The sequence below is a fragment of the Myotis nattereri genome, assembly GCF_964212035.1.
Source record: "Myotis nattereri genome assembly, chromosome: 7".
Taxonomy (NCBI): domain Eukaryota; kingdom Metazoa; phylum Chordata; class Mammalia; order Chiroptera; family Vespertilionidae; genus Myotis; species Myotis nattereri.
The window spans coordinates 41,554,848-41,568,604 of NC_138082.1; the positions used below are offsets into that span (position 1 = coordinate 41,554,848).

Below are 13,757 nucleotides of genomic sequence, written 5' to 3' on the forward strand. Positions count from 1 at the left end.
GACAGTCGTATGGATACTCCCTTGTAGGTAACTGACTTTTTTTCTCTTGCTGCTTTTAAGAGTCTCTCTTTGTCTTTGCCCTTGGCATTTTAATTATGATGTGTCTTGGTGTGGTCCTCTTTGGATTCCTTTGTTTGGGGTTCTCTGCACTTCCTGGACTTGTAAGTCTATTTCTTTCACCAGGTAGGGGAAGTTTTCTGTCATTATTTCTTCAAATAGGTTTTCAATATCTTGCTCTCTCTCTTCTGGCACCCCCATAATTCGGATGTTGGTACACTTGAAGTTGCCCCAGAAGCTTCTTACACTGTCTTCATATTTTTGAATTCTTTTTTCTTTTCTGGTTGGGTGTTTTTTGCTTCTTTGTATTTCAAATCTTTGACTTGATTCTTGGGATCCTCTAGTCTGCTGTTGGATCTCTGTATATTATTCTTTATTTCAGTCAGTGTATGCTTAATTTCTAATTGGTCCTTTTTCATATCCTTGAGGGTCTCACTAAATTTCTCGGAGGTTTCTAGAAGATTCTTGAGTAACCTTATAGCTGTGGTTTTTGAACTCTATATCCAGTAGTTTGCTTTCCTCCATTTCTTTCATTTGTGACATGTTTCTTTGTCTCCGCATTTTGGCTGCTTTCCTTGTTGATATAGTGGCTTTGTGTGCTAGGTGTCATATAGGGCCCAGTGGCTCAGCCTCCCCAGTCACCTGGGGTGGACGCTCTTGGTGCACCCCTTTGTAGGCTGTGTGCACAGTCTTGTTGTAGTTAAGCCTTGATTGCTGTTGGTATCACTGGGAGGAATTGACCTCCAGACCAATTGGCTGTGAAGACCAGTTGTGTCTACAATGGGAGAACTGCTGTGCTGGAAACACACTTATGGGGCAGGACTTGCTTTAGTGGGGCTTTGGTGCTCACTGAATCTGCCCCCTGAGTGTGTCTCTTATGGTTCTGAAGAGCTGTAATCTGGTGAGGTCCCACTCTGACCCCTGGGTATACTGGCTCTTGGATCTGCAAGGAGGTGCAAAGTCAGCCACTGCCTGAGGCCATCAAGCAGGAGCTATAGAGAGATCTTCAGATTGCTCCTCTTTGTTTAGGATTTGGAGGTGCCCAGATGAGACGCCTCTGTGAAGCAATGCAGGCTGCTGAGGAGCCTTAGGCCTTCTTTTGGAAGCTCTGGGGTTCTTTGACCCAGCTGCAGTTTGTTAGGTTAGGTTGCAAAAGACCAGGCCATTCATATGCAAATGCCTCTGCGCACAGCTTGGGTGGGATTGTAAACTGGGTGGGGCAGGGTCTCAGGGAATCACAGGGCAGTGCAAACAGCAATGGTTGCCTTCGGCCCTGCCCCAGATGGGTCCCTGGGTCTCTGTCCCGCAGCCCGTGCAGGAACAATGAATTCTGCCACCATCTCTGAGAGAAAGCCACCCTTGCATTCCTGTACCGATGCCAGACAGTCCAGTTTCTCCCCGTATGGGTCTGGGTCCCCAGAGTCTTGCCTGGAACTGGCGTTCAGAACAGTTGGGAGTTTGTATCTCCCTCCCGATTGAAAAAGACCACAGTGTACCCAGTTGCCGGCCTTGCCGGCCTGTTTTGCGTGCCTCCATACCTCCGCTCGTCCGCACTTCTGCACCTCCTACCAGTCTAGATGCGCTTTTCTCTTTCCTTCTAGTTGTCGAACTTCCACTCAGCCAGCCTTCCCGTGGTTCTGGATGATAGCCATTTTGTCTTTTAGTTGTAGTTTTGATGTGGTTGTGCGAGGCAGCAAGTTCAAGGTTTTACCTATGCCACCATCTTGGTTCCTCTCCTATTCCGGATTCTTAATGCCTGGGCTTCTAGCAAAGCCAGATCTCATTTGCATTACTTCTAAGCTGTGTCTGGTTTGGTCTTTTAATGTATTTATTTTGTTTGCTTAAAGTAATTTACTCAAGTAGTTCTATTAAGTATTGCAATGCCAGTTATCCTGGCAATACCAAATATTTTGAAGACATTTACAGTCAAAGACATGTTTTGTTCTATTATCTCTCCCTTAGCTGTGGAAAAAGAAGATTTGCTTCAAATAGCAGGATTAGTGGGTCACAAAATAATTTACAACTTATGCTAAATCATAAACTTCTCACTGCTGTTTTCATGGTTTGTCATGCATAACATTTTTAGCAAGTCTGGCCTGAGATTTATGCAAGGTATTATTAGTCATTAGTATACATAGGCCCTATCAAGTCAATGATGTCTGCTCACTTGTTGGATATATTCTTTATATTTACAAAGTTTCTGTATAGCCTATAACTGGCATAGTATAGACTACATTAGTCTACATTCTTCTCAATATATTCCCAGAGTTATGACTTCCAAGAGCTTAGATTGGCTGCACTTACAATAACTTATTTCTCCAAGTCCACTGGTGCTGCCACTGTTCTCCCAATCTCAGATAGAAATCTGAATGTTCTCTTTGAGTTGTCTCTTGTCCTGATACTTCTATTCCAACCATCACCAAGTTATACCAGAAAAGGAATCACCTTTTCCTCACTACTTCCACTACCATAGCCTATCTCCTCTCTCCTGGTCAATTTAAAAGTGACAGTTCAAGATTTCACACACCAAGTTGCTAGCACACAGAGAGAATGAAAAAAGATCAGAGAGCTATCTCACAGTTTTCTCACAAATAAGGGCAGAAAGATAATACGGCCACCTGATGTGCCGTCAGAGTAATACAATGATTCTACTAGGCACCAGAGCAGAGTACTCTGGCAATAAAACCAAGATGGAAAAGGAGAAAGGGCCTGGGATACTTTTAGGGCATCGAGTCAGTAGGCAGTTACTAGTGGGAAAGGTTTAAGGTTGTACAGAGAGAGGTGGCACCAGAACTGCAAAAAACAAGGTTTACTTCTTGTACAAACTTGCCTGGATCCAGCTTTGCAGGAGCTCATGGAAAGGTCAAAAGGATTGGGCAAGGCCCTGAGGCACCAATGCTCTTTTTTTTTTTTATCACCTCTCTTCTGTATTTATTGTACTTCACCTACAGTACTTTCCTAGTCTCACTGGCCTTGCCCCACATATTCCTCTTTGCCTAGAAGTCTGTTTTAATGTAAAGAAATCCAAAAGTATCAAGTTTTTAAAAGAAAATGACTGTTTTGTACTAAGTCCCAGACCCTTCATGTCTGGTTAAATCCTGGGCTTATATCTTAACATTCAAATATGCAGAGGCAACCAAAGAGTACTTTAGGATTGGTCCCTGGAACTTAGGCCAGGCAAAGCCACCTCAACCACATCTGCCAAAGGTATAAAGAATTGCTAGTTAGGCACCACTTCCTTTACTTGCCTTTGCATTTATCCATGAACACAAACCTTTTTTTATTGAATACCACTTGCTATAACTTAAAATTTGATAAGGTGACCTAATTTCAACCCCATGTGAGAAAGCACAGCTACCAGAACTCTCACATTCCAGAGCCAACCCCATTACGATCTACCTGTGCTATTATTGTAGGCAGGTCAGCTTCTTGAAGCCTTACTTCTTCATCTGAAAAATAGGAATACTAGCTGTTCCCCTTTTTCACATGGCAGCATTGAGTATCAAGCCATGTAGAAGATGAGAACATTCTTTTTGTAAAATGTCTATATTATGATACAAAAATAAGGTATTATAATAATTTTAGTAATTATAATTGTTAGTAGTAATAATAATTTTTATTATCAGTAACAATAGTAACTATGAGAAATAGTTTATTTTCACACAGTCTTGTGACATAATCCCCAAAGACTAATATACAAGTATCTTAGTGAACATTAGTAGGTCCATCCATCTGGTACATCACTAAGTTCAATAACAGGCAGAGACAGAGATAGGAGAAATGGTGGTAAAAAGAAAAAGAGAAGGGAGAGAGAGAAAAGATGAGGAGGAAAAAGGGAGACAGAGCAGATGGAGAGAAAGGGACAAAGGGAAGTGAGAGAAGTAGGGAGGATGAGAAGAGAAAGGCCTTCACTGCCTTCCTTTCACCTCCTGAAACTACCTTTATTAAAGTTACTAAGAGGCAACCTTCAGAGGGATTTTTCCATAAGAAGTCATTGAAATCATTAACTGAACTGGATAATCATGTTTTGATAGATCTGGACTTACATGGCCCCTCAAGAAGGAGATGCAAAGAAGGCAATTTTAATGGCCAAAAAAATAAAATTTAAAAAATGAGCAAGGTGGTTAGCCACTATTTTGCATGATATCCAACTTAGGGGTAAAATGTTTATTGCTTCATTTTTTTTAATACCATAAATGAAGTCCCCTGGGGAAAATGTATATTTTTACTATATATATATTACTCATCTGTTAAACAGAAAAATGTCAATGAGCAAATTGACACAGCTTCTTAGGCACTGAATTGCTAATTTCTGAGCATAGCTGAAAAGTAGCAAAGCAGATGTCGTTTTTGGATTTTTTATTTTTTTTTATTTTTATTTTTTAAATATATTTTATTGATTTTTGACAGAGAGGAAGGGAGAGAGATAGAGAGTTAGAAACATCGATGAGAGAGAAACATCGATCAGCTGCCTCCTGCACATCTCCTACTGGGGATGTGCCCGCAACCCAGGTACATGCCCTTGACCGGAATCGAACCTGGGACCTTTCAGTCTGCAGGCCGACGCTCTATCCACTGAGCCAAACCGGTTTAGGCTGGATTTTTTATTTTGATTAGCATTTGGAGAACTGGTATGGTGAAGGTAGTTGGGGTTCAGAAGAGGGGATAAGCGTAAAAGAACAAATGCATCAAATAGTTGTTGAAATATTCAGATTTTCCATATTTCCTCTCTATGGAAGAAAGTCAAAGTTTAACTTTTGTGGTATATCATAGAATTTTTTCTTGGTGGTGGTGGATGCAGAAAAACATCTTAAAACATACCCAGGCTGACTCATAAGGAGCAATACCCAAGACCCATTTCTCTCTCTCTCTCTCTCTCTCTCTCTCTCTCTCTCTCTCTCTCTCTCTCTTCTCTCTCTCTCACACACACACACACACACACACACACACACACACTCATACATCTTTAAGTTTTTTAGGTTTATTTTTACTTTATTTTTATTTCTCGTGTACAAAAGCCCAGGATTATACTCCTCCTCTTTATGTGTTATGGAAGAAGGTTTAGGTGCAATATTAAGGGAGTTGGTTTAATAACCTTTTATGTGCCAAAAGACGTAAAAAGTCTAACCCATGGGATGCTTTGTGCTTTCTTATTGTCTTGAATTGTGTAGGCGGGGTTTTTTCCTTAAAATAGATGTTTTTATATATATACATATATATATATATATTCATATATTTTTTTCATATATATTTTTTCATATATATTCATATATATATATATATATGAAACACAATAGATTGGTGAGCATAAAAGCAAGGCTGCACATTTGCAAAGAGCTAAGACACATGACCCCAAATAAAAAGGGAACTGGGCTGGTTTCAGCTGAAAGAACAACAATCATTTAAGACAACAGTCTGCCCTTTCAGCTGAAAATGTGGGAAATGGAGTGGCACAAATGAGGGTCTTCCTTGAGTGTCCCAAATATCTGTAGGATAATTAATGTGCCCATCACCCTGCTTAATGGAAGCTACTTCTCCACTTCATTTAAATTTAAACAGTAGAAATAGGGGAAGAAGGAGATTTTATATATATAATGTTTTTATTATAAAGTAATTCATGAGAAGAAATGTTTTAAATTAATGTACATTGTAGAAAATTACAATGTACAAAAAAGATAAGGAAGAAAATAAAAATAGTTTAGAATTTCACCACCTGGGGAGATGTGTGCTCATATTATTTTGTTTTTCTTCCTAGTATTTTTTGTTCTTTAACTCTAGACTGTCTTTGCTTAGTATAAGAAGAAAACTGTCATTTGATGTTTGATGCTTTCAGCACTGCTAGGCAAGAAATTCATAAAAAAATGCAAAAATAAGAGAAACAATAAGTGTACCCATTTGAACTGTGGGAAGATGTACCAGCCTCCAGAACCAAATATTCAAAGAAAGAAAGCAGTTGTGACAAATAAGCAGAGTGGAGCGGGGAGAACACATAAAACATTCCGTCCTAGTGCTGTTTTACTGGTCCCGCACTCCTTGACTTTAGGAAAATTATTTTCCTTTTTTTTCATCTGTAAAATAGGGGAGTGCAGTATAGCAATTCCACAAACATTGTAAGGTATTTTGCCCTGTGCTAGAGACCAGAGATGACAGGCAGGAAACTTCTAGTCTAATCTAGTGGGTTTTGCAACTTAGAAATAAAATGTAGGCAAACTTTCATAATATTCCTGAAGTTCCTCCTGAGATTTAAAATAAGATAATTTGCAAATTCTTGGTTTAGTTGCCAAGAAACATGCCCCAAAATAAAAATGGGACTGAGCTGGTTTCAGCTGAAAGAACAACAGTCATTTAAGACAACGTCTGCCCTTTTGGCTAAAAATATGGGAAATGGAGTGGCACAAATGAGGGTCTTCCTTGACTGTCCCAAATATCCGCCCAAAGTTCCTCAGGTGATGAAATTCAGAAATATAGTATCACCCAAAGTCAAGTGCATCTTTAAGATACCACCACACTGCGTGTAGAAGGGTGGCAAATAGCTGCAGCAAGGGCAGTGAGAAGGGTCACTGAAGTTCTTGGATTCTCGCAGCTGTTCAGGGATCTAACTGTCACCATGTTGAGCAGAAGGGCAAAGATCAAGACCACCATGAAGCCACGCATCCCCCACCCCCGCCACATGCAACATCCAGTATGTTTGCCATGTTTGGCCAGACACAGATTCAGGAGTTCAAAGAGGTCTTCATCTGGATTGATCAGAACAGAGATGGTTTCGTTAACAAGGAAGATTTACATGGCATGCTTACCTCCCTGGAGAAGAATTCAACTGAAGAGTATCTAGATGTCATAATGCATGAGGCTCCTGGTTTCATAATTTCACCATGTTTATCTTGATGTTTGTTGAAAACTTAAATGGCACAGATCCAGAAGATGTCATCAGAAATGCTTTTGCTTGCTTTGATGAAGAAGCAACTGGCACTACTCAGGAAGATTACCTGAGAGAGCAGCTGACAACAATGGGAAATCGGTTTATAGTCTCGGAAGTGGATGAGCTGTACAGAGAAGCACCTGTGGACAAAAAAAGAAATTTCAATTACATTGAGTTCATGCGCATTTTTAAACATGGAGCAAAAGACAAAGATGACTGAAAAGAACTCCATATTGTAGCCAACCGTTCCTTGTCACTCCTTCGGGTACTTCTGAGACTTTCTCTTAGAGCCTATATCATGCCCTGAGCTTTACAGCTTTTATCTTTCTTATAGTATTTATCCTCAGCCATTTTGGGTACATGCATCTTTTTAATCAGACTGGAAGCTGACTTTTTGTCATTTTCAAAATTGGAAATAGGGTAATTTAACTTATCAGCCACTCCCAATATAACTGCAATCTATATAGAGTTAAAACAGGATGGGGCAAAAGTAGGTTTCCAGTTGTGAGTTCATTAAACACAGAGTTTATTCTTGTATTATTTATTAATTATTGTATTATTTTTCATATGAACAACTATAAACCTACTTTTGCTTCACCCTGTAGATTTTTTCAGAGAAAGTTATTCACTGATTTTTTTCTGAACAATAATTAAACTTTCTGATAAAAATTAAAAAAACAAAACAAAACACAATACAACCCTAAACCAGTATTAGTCATTCTCATGCTGAGAGCAAATTTGTTGAGAGTCTTGGAGAATCCCACTTTCAAAGCAAATGGAAATCAGAACTGAATATCCTGTCAATTCAATTATATATTCCCTAAATACCAAAGGCCAACCTGTCACAAAATTGGACAGTAAAAATCAATCCTTTCTATTCTAAAAATTTATCTATTCTAATCTCCCTCCTAATCCTTCTTTCCTCAACAGTTTCACCCTGATCTAGGAATTGAGCAAGTTTAAAATTTCTCTTCCATTTCTTATGAAAAGCTATTGGAAAGTAGTGGAGGTAAATCGTTTACAGCTTAGTGTGTTTCTCCCAAGAAAATGTGTAAAAAATTTGTAAATGTAATTGTTTAACAAAAGTTTTTCTTCCTGTTGAAGGAATTTTATATGTCAGTAAGTAGGTGGAGAAATGTATATTTAGAGGCAAGACAAAAGGACCTTCTTCATATCCCTAAATTTATGCCAGATCTGAGGAGCATTTGTCCAAGAGTCTTTCTAATGCTGGAATAATATAGATTATGTCTCTACTATGTCTCTAATATGTCTCCAAATTTCACTAATTAGGACCTCTTCTCTCCTTCTCCCTCCCTTGGAGCTACATTTGAACATAGTTGTAACAACTGTCCAAAAGACTTCCTCATTATGACAAGCGCTAAAAGAAATGTAATATCAAAGAACCATTTCAAGGGGCAGAGAGGAGATTGTGTGCTTATCTTGTGTTTTTGTAGTAAGAATTTAGGGAAGATGTCTCAATTTAAATGAATTATAAATTGAATTTGGAGTTGATATATTTACAAAGAAATTATTCTTTCAGATCACTGTTGTCCAACAGAATTTCCATAATAATGGAAATGATCTATAACTGCAGTCTATTGGGTTGTCACCAGCTCATGTGGTTATTGAGCACTCAAAAATGGCACTTGAAATTCACAAACTAAATTTTTATTTTTTATTTAATTTTAATTAATTTAAATTTATATAGCCACATGTGGCTAATGGATACTGCATTAACACAGTTCCAGATGATTCTATATGCTCTTCTGACCCTGACAAGGAAACTTCATCCAAGTAAGGTGAATATGTCTTTAGAATTTCAGGTCTATTATAATTACACTAGTTGTCAAGTCAAAAGCAGTTGCTATTGAACAAACCAGAAGATCTACAGGATTGCCGTGGAGTCCCTATTGGGAAAGCACAGGGCAAACCAGTATGACTAGACTCAGGCCTAAGCTCATTCTTCAAAGTGATCCTGATAAAGCCAACTTAATGCTTATGTTTCTACGAGCTCGTCTCTACTGGGAGTTTTTCATATTTCTACGTCAACACTTGTTATAGGATACCTTGAAAAGATAGCCTGTGACCAAAATTTCGATTTCAACAGTTCTTTCTGGCTAGTGGAACTGGAGGACGAGGACTGTTGTCCGTCATTCTTAAGCAAGACCTTTGGGGCCCTTTCAAGAAGCAGCTTGAGCGCTCTTCCTCTCAGGACCATGTCAGCACCTATGCCTTCCCCTCCTCTTCCCCCTGGCATGTTAGCTTTGCCTTTCTCTCTCCAAAGCACCAAGGGCCCTTCTCCTGACTCTGTAACTTGTCTCCTGAGCCAACCTAGCCCAGCTGGCTCACTTCTACTACTTTGTGTAACTTTCTAAAGAAACTTTATCTTATAGTTTGAAAAAATAATAAACAGCAGTAGTTTGAATATCTGTTATGAGGAAGGAGCATTATACAGTGTCTACAGGCCCTTAGTTGAAAATTTGGTTTTTGATCATTATATTTTGTCAGAAATCCTTCCTTGAGAATTATGCTCGCTGACTCCTCTCATATGCGTTTCTATTTAAAAAAAAAAAAAAAGACAGAAAAATGAAGGAAAAGCTTGCTCATCAGTGTTTCAAATAATATTATGATGAGATATTAACACTGACCCTTCTACCCTGATTGAAACATAAAGGGGGTCCAACCATTGCTCCTGTCTCTTTGGAATGTTAAGCTTGCTCGGGCCTCAGTTACCTATTATTTGTAACCCAAAGTCCTGTGAGCTCCAGTAGCTGTAGAGGCCACTGTTTGCAACAGCAACTATGCATGGAGATACCCGGCCAGCTTTGATATACCTACCCTCATTGCCATGTGGAAAGAATTGAATTCATTAGAAGTTATAAAATATTTATCTTGAGGGTTTAAAATATATAATTCTTCCTTTGGTTATAAAAGACTAAGTAGCCTAGAAAGGAGACCCAGGTTGAAATTTAGATGAACTAAAGTTTTGGGCAAGGCTGCTAGGTTTTCTGTGTTGTGAGGAAAGTGGTCAGGAAATTGAGGACTTTAGTGAAGGAAGAATACTGTTTTAGACAATAACAGCTGCTGGTATAAATAAAAACAGGTGATGGAACTCACTTCCTAGTCAGGAGCCCAGAGAAAGGAACCCACAATTGGATCCTATCTCAGTTTAAGATTGAAATTAACAGAGAAGTATTGCTAATTGCCTTCAACAATTGGCTGGCTTGCTTTTCTTTCCTCACCCAAATCTATATAAGGTTGTGGGCCTTGCTTTTCATAGTACAATAGATTAAAAATCTCATGTAAAGCCCATGTTATATAATCCCCTTACTTATAAAAGGTCAGCTTGTTACTACTAGAACTCCTGACCCAGAGCTTACGTCAAACAAAGTTCCTGTTTACACAGCAGTGACCAAACCCCTATTTGTCCCTTTTCCTTCTCCTTTCTATAATGAAATGAAAGGAGTTGGGGACTCGAAATTGTGCCAAGAATATGTAGCCCTAAGGATCCTGGGATAGCCCTGTCTTACACTATGTTGTGTTTATGATTCAGTTCAGCAAATATTTACTAAGTGATTACAAAGTCCAAGCCCTAGTGCTAGGTGTTACAATAGTGGATAAGAGCCTCACACATGGTTGCAGCTAGCATTCACTGTAAAAAGTGCTTTCATCTCCACCAGAACAAGACAGCCTGGGGAACTTGTACCAATACATATTTTTAATTCAGTACAGTTAACCCACATTTGCTCATCTTCTATTTTTTTCATAGCTGATTACAAGTTTCCTCTTATATCTTCCTAACATCCTTGCCTGTTGTCTCTGCTTAAAGTTGAGTATGCAATTTTGGGAAAGGAGTAAGAAAGCCTAGGGTGTGCCCCACAAGCAAATCTTGCACAGTTTCTGTATATGGGGATTAGGAGAAGAATGACTGATTCTTGACATTCTGGTCTGACTTTGGGCCTGGTTTGAGAGTGTGGGGAAAGAAGGAAAAGGGAGTATAACTTAAAACAATGCAGAGTTGTTTATATAAAATCTGGCCCCTGCTTATTGAGATTATCTGACCCCTCTCACTGCTGTGGAACACACACACGCACACACACACGCACACATTAATATTGTCAAGCCACACTCTCTCTTCAGATCATGCCCTCCTCCCAACATTTCATTTGGACGCTCTTCACTGTCTCTATCCTAGTCTAAGTCAGCCTCATTTCTTTGCCTGGACTCTAGGCAAGCTTCAGTAGCCTGATGACTGGCCTTTCCACACCTATATTTGGCTCACATTGATCCTTTCTCTATTATGCACCGAGAAGAACCTTTCAAAAATGTGTTGCTTCCTGGGTAATGACCCAAATCGTGAATGTGGCCTACAAGGCCATGCACAAAGAGGCTTTCTCCCACCTCCTTAGCCTTCTCACTCTTTCTGGGCCACCCACACTGGTGCAACCACCAGTCATGTTTTTCCTGCCCTCAACCTAACCCTAGCCCCTACACCCCTGCTTTTCCTTCAGAGCTCAGCTCAAATGTCACTTCCTCAAGGACAACTTCCCTAATATGCCAGACTCAGTGAGGGTCCGCATCAGAAATTCCCCTGGCATCGTACACTTGTTCACATTGTGTAATATGGTTGTAATTATATAATTAGTTAAAGCTTATCTCCCTAGTTAGAATATAAAGTTAGTGAAGTCAAAGACCATGACTATCTTGTTCACTGCTCTATCCCCAACACCTATCACAGTGCCCAGCACAAGGGGGAACTCATTAAATAGTCATTGAATGAATGGACACTCGTGTTCTAGAGATGCACACAACCCCTTCCCTGACATACTGGTTCTGGAGCAGAGAGAACCTGTCCTGTTATTATATCCCCTGTATTGTTATTCTTTTAACTTTGGCTTGGTTATTTTTATCCTCTGTGCTTTTACCTTTTATTTACAAAAGACGAGGAAGAACTCTTAGGTGGAATCGTAGCTGGAGTGTTCTCAGAACATACCCTGTCCTTTCTCATTTCTTTTTTTATACAGAAACCACCAACTGTTTTGAGTAAAAAGTCTTGTATTCTGATTCTCAATCAGGTGAAGTACAATTAATTATACAATTTTCAGCTGTTTTGAATTAATTTCACTAAAATTCCTTAGGAAGTACTTTAATGGATGTCAGTGATACTGCCTTCCCTAAAGGCTCTTTCCTAAGAACTGGTATTCCCCTCCCCTGCTACCATCCACATGACTACAGGCAGAGTTTTTCTGTGCTTACATAGTGATACTGGGTGGGTTCAGAGATAGACACCTGGCATAAGCCAGTACCATCAGAGGCTTTCTCTGGATTTTTCAAACTGAAGTCAAGAAAGAGAGTCAGCCACGTAGTTGTTAAAGGACACTGCCCCCACATTCTGTTGGTGTCCGTGTTTCTACTTTGTAGGGAAATCCTGTCTGCAGTGAGAGCAGATAAAGCTGACAAGCGGAGAGGAGCCAAGAGGAATTTTGGCGGCAGTGGAGTTCCTGCAGCTGTTCTGAAGCCCCACTGCAGCCCTGCCCATCTCTTAATTTTTTTTAACTCTTCCTTGGAATCCATAAGCCAATAATTTCTAATTTTTGCCAGAGCTAATTCCCATTAGATTTCTGTCTCTTGCTATTAAAAGAATTTCCATATCATTGACAAAAGGAAATATATAGAATACATTTTCCAAAAGTAATAGATTTATATTTTAGTAACATCTATTTTATCATACCATACACAAATTCTCTCAGTTCCCCCACTGTTAGCAATTCAAAAAAATCAGAAAGTTACTGCATTTTTTATTATGTGATTTTTTAAAAAAAACTTAGATTGCATAATTTAATATTGGTCGTGGGCGAGGCAAGACAAATCTGAAAAAGTAAATTGAGATTAGAACATATAGGGCCTTAAATATCATGTTAAGAAGTGTGAACGTTGTTTTATAGGTAGAGGGGATCAAATTGGAAAGTTTCAAGCAGAGAGGTGATATGTTTGGATCTTTAAAATATTTGAATAGATAGTTTTGATGGCAATGTGAAACTTAAATTAAAATGAAGAAAATTGCAAGCACTTTAATAGGTGCTTATTCTGGATACCCAATCACTTAAAGGTTAGTCCAGTTATCTGAGACTGAATTGATAAGGGACTCACCTAAGATAGCTAAGATTTGGAAACAGCCCATAAGCAGATGAGTGGATTAAAAAAAAAGCTGTGGTACATTTACAATATGGAATACTATGCAGCTGTAAAAAAAAAAAAAAAAAAAAAAGAAGAAGGAACTCAACCATTTTCAACAGCATGGATGGACCTGGAGAGTATTATGCTAAGCAAAATAAGCCAGTCAGAGAAAGATCAGTATCACATGATCTCACTAATATGTGGAATCTAATGAACAAAATAAACTGATGAACAAAATAGATCCAGAGACATAGAAACATAGGACAGACTGACGAATTAGAGAGGAAAGGCGAGGAGGAGCGATATTAACTGTAGAACTTATATACTAGAGGCCCGATGCATGAAATTTGTGCATGGGTAGGGTCCCTAGGCCTGGCGTATGATCAGGACCAATTGTCAGGCCAACTAGCGGGGCAATCAAGGAGTCCCTGCTGGCACCTACCTTGCTGGCTGTCCTCTCCCTTCTCCTCTCTTCCCTCCTCCTCTCCCCCCTTCTCTCTTCCCTTCTCTTCTCCCCCCTTCTCCTCTCTTCCCTTCTCCTCTTCCCCCTTCTCCTCACATCCCTTCTCCTCTCCCCCTTCTCCTCTCCCCGCTTCTCCTCTCT

The 13,757-nt window shown here is 39.4% G+C and overlaps 1 protein-coding gene and 1 pseudogene across 3 annotated transcripts in view; both read left to right on the forward strand.

The window, feature by feature from the left end:
• Nucleotides 1-13,757, forward strand: part of NFE2L2 (NFE2 like bZIP transcription factor 2) — a 157,572-nt gene that overhangs the window by 24,453 nt on the left and 119,362 nt on the right. The gene's annotated exons all lie outside the window — the stretch shown is intronic.
• On the forward strand, nt 6,665-7,196 carry LOC308522753 (myosin regulatory light polypeptide 9-like; annotated as a pseudogene). Its single transcript has one exon. The product of its transcript is annotated as a myosin regulatory light polypeptide 9-like (transcript).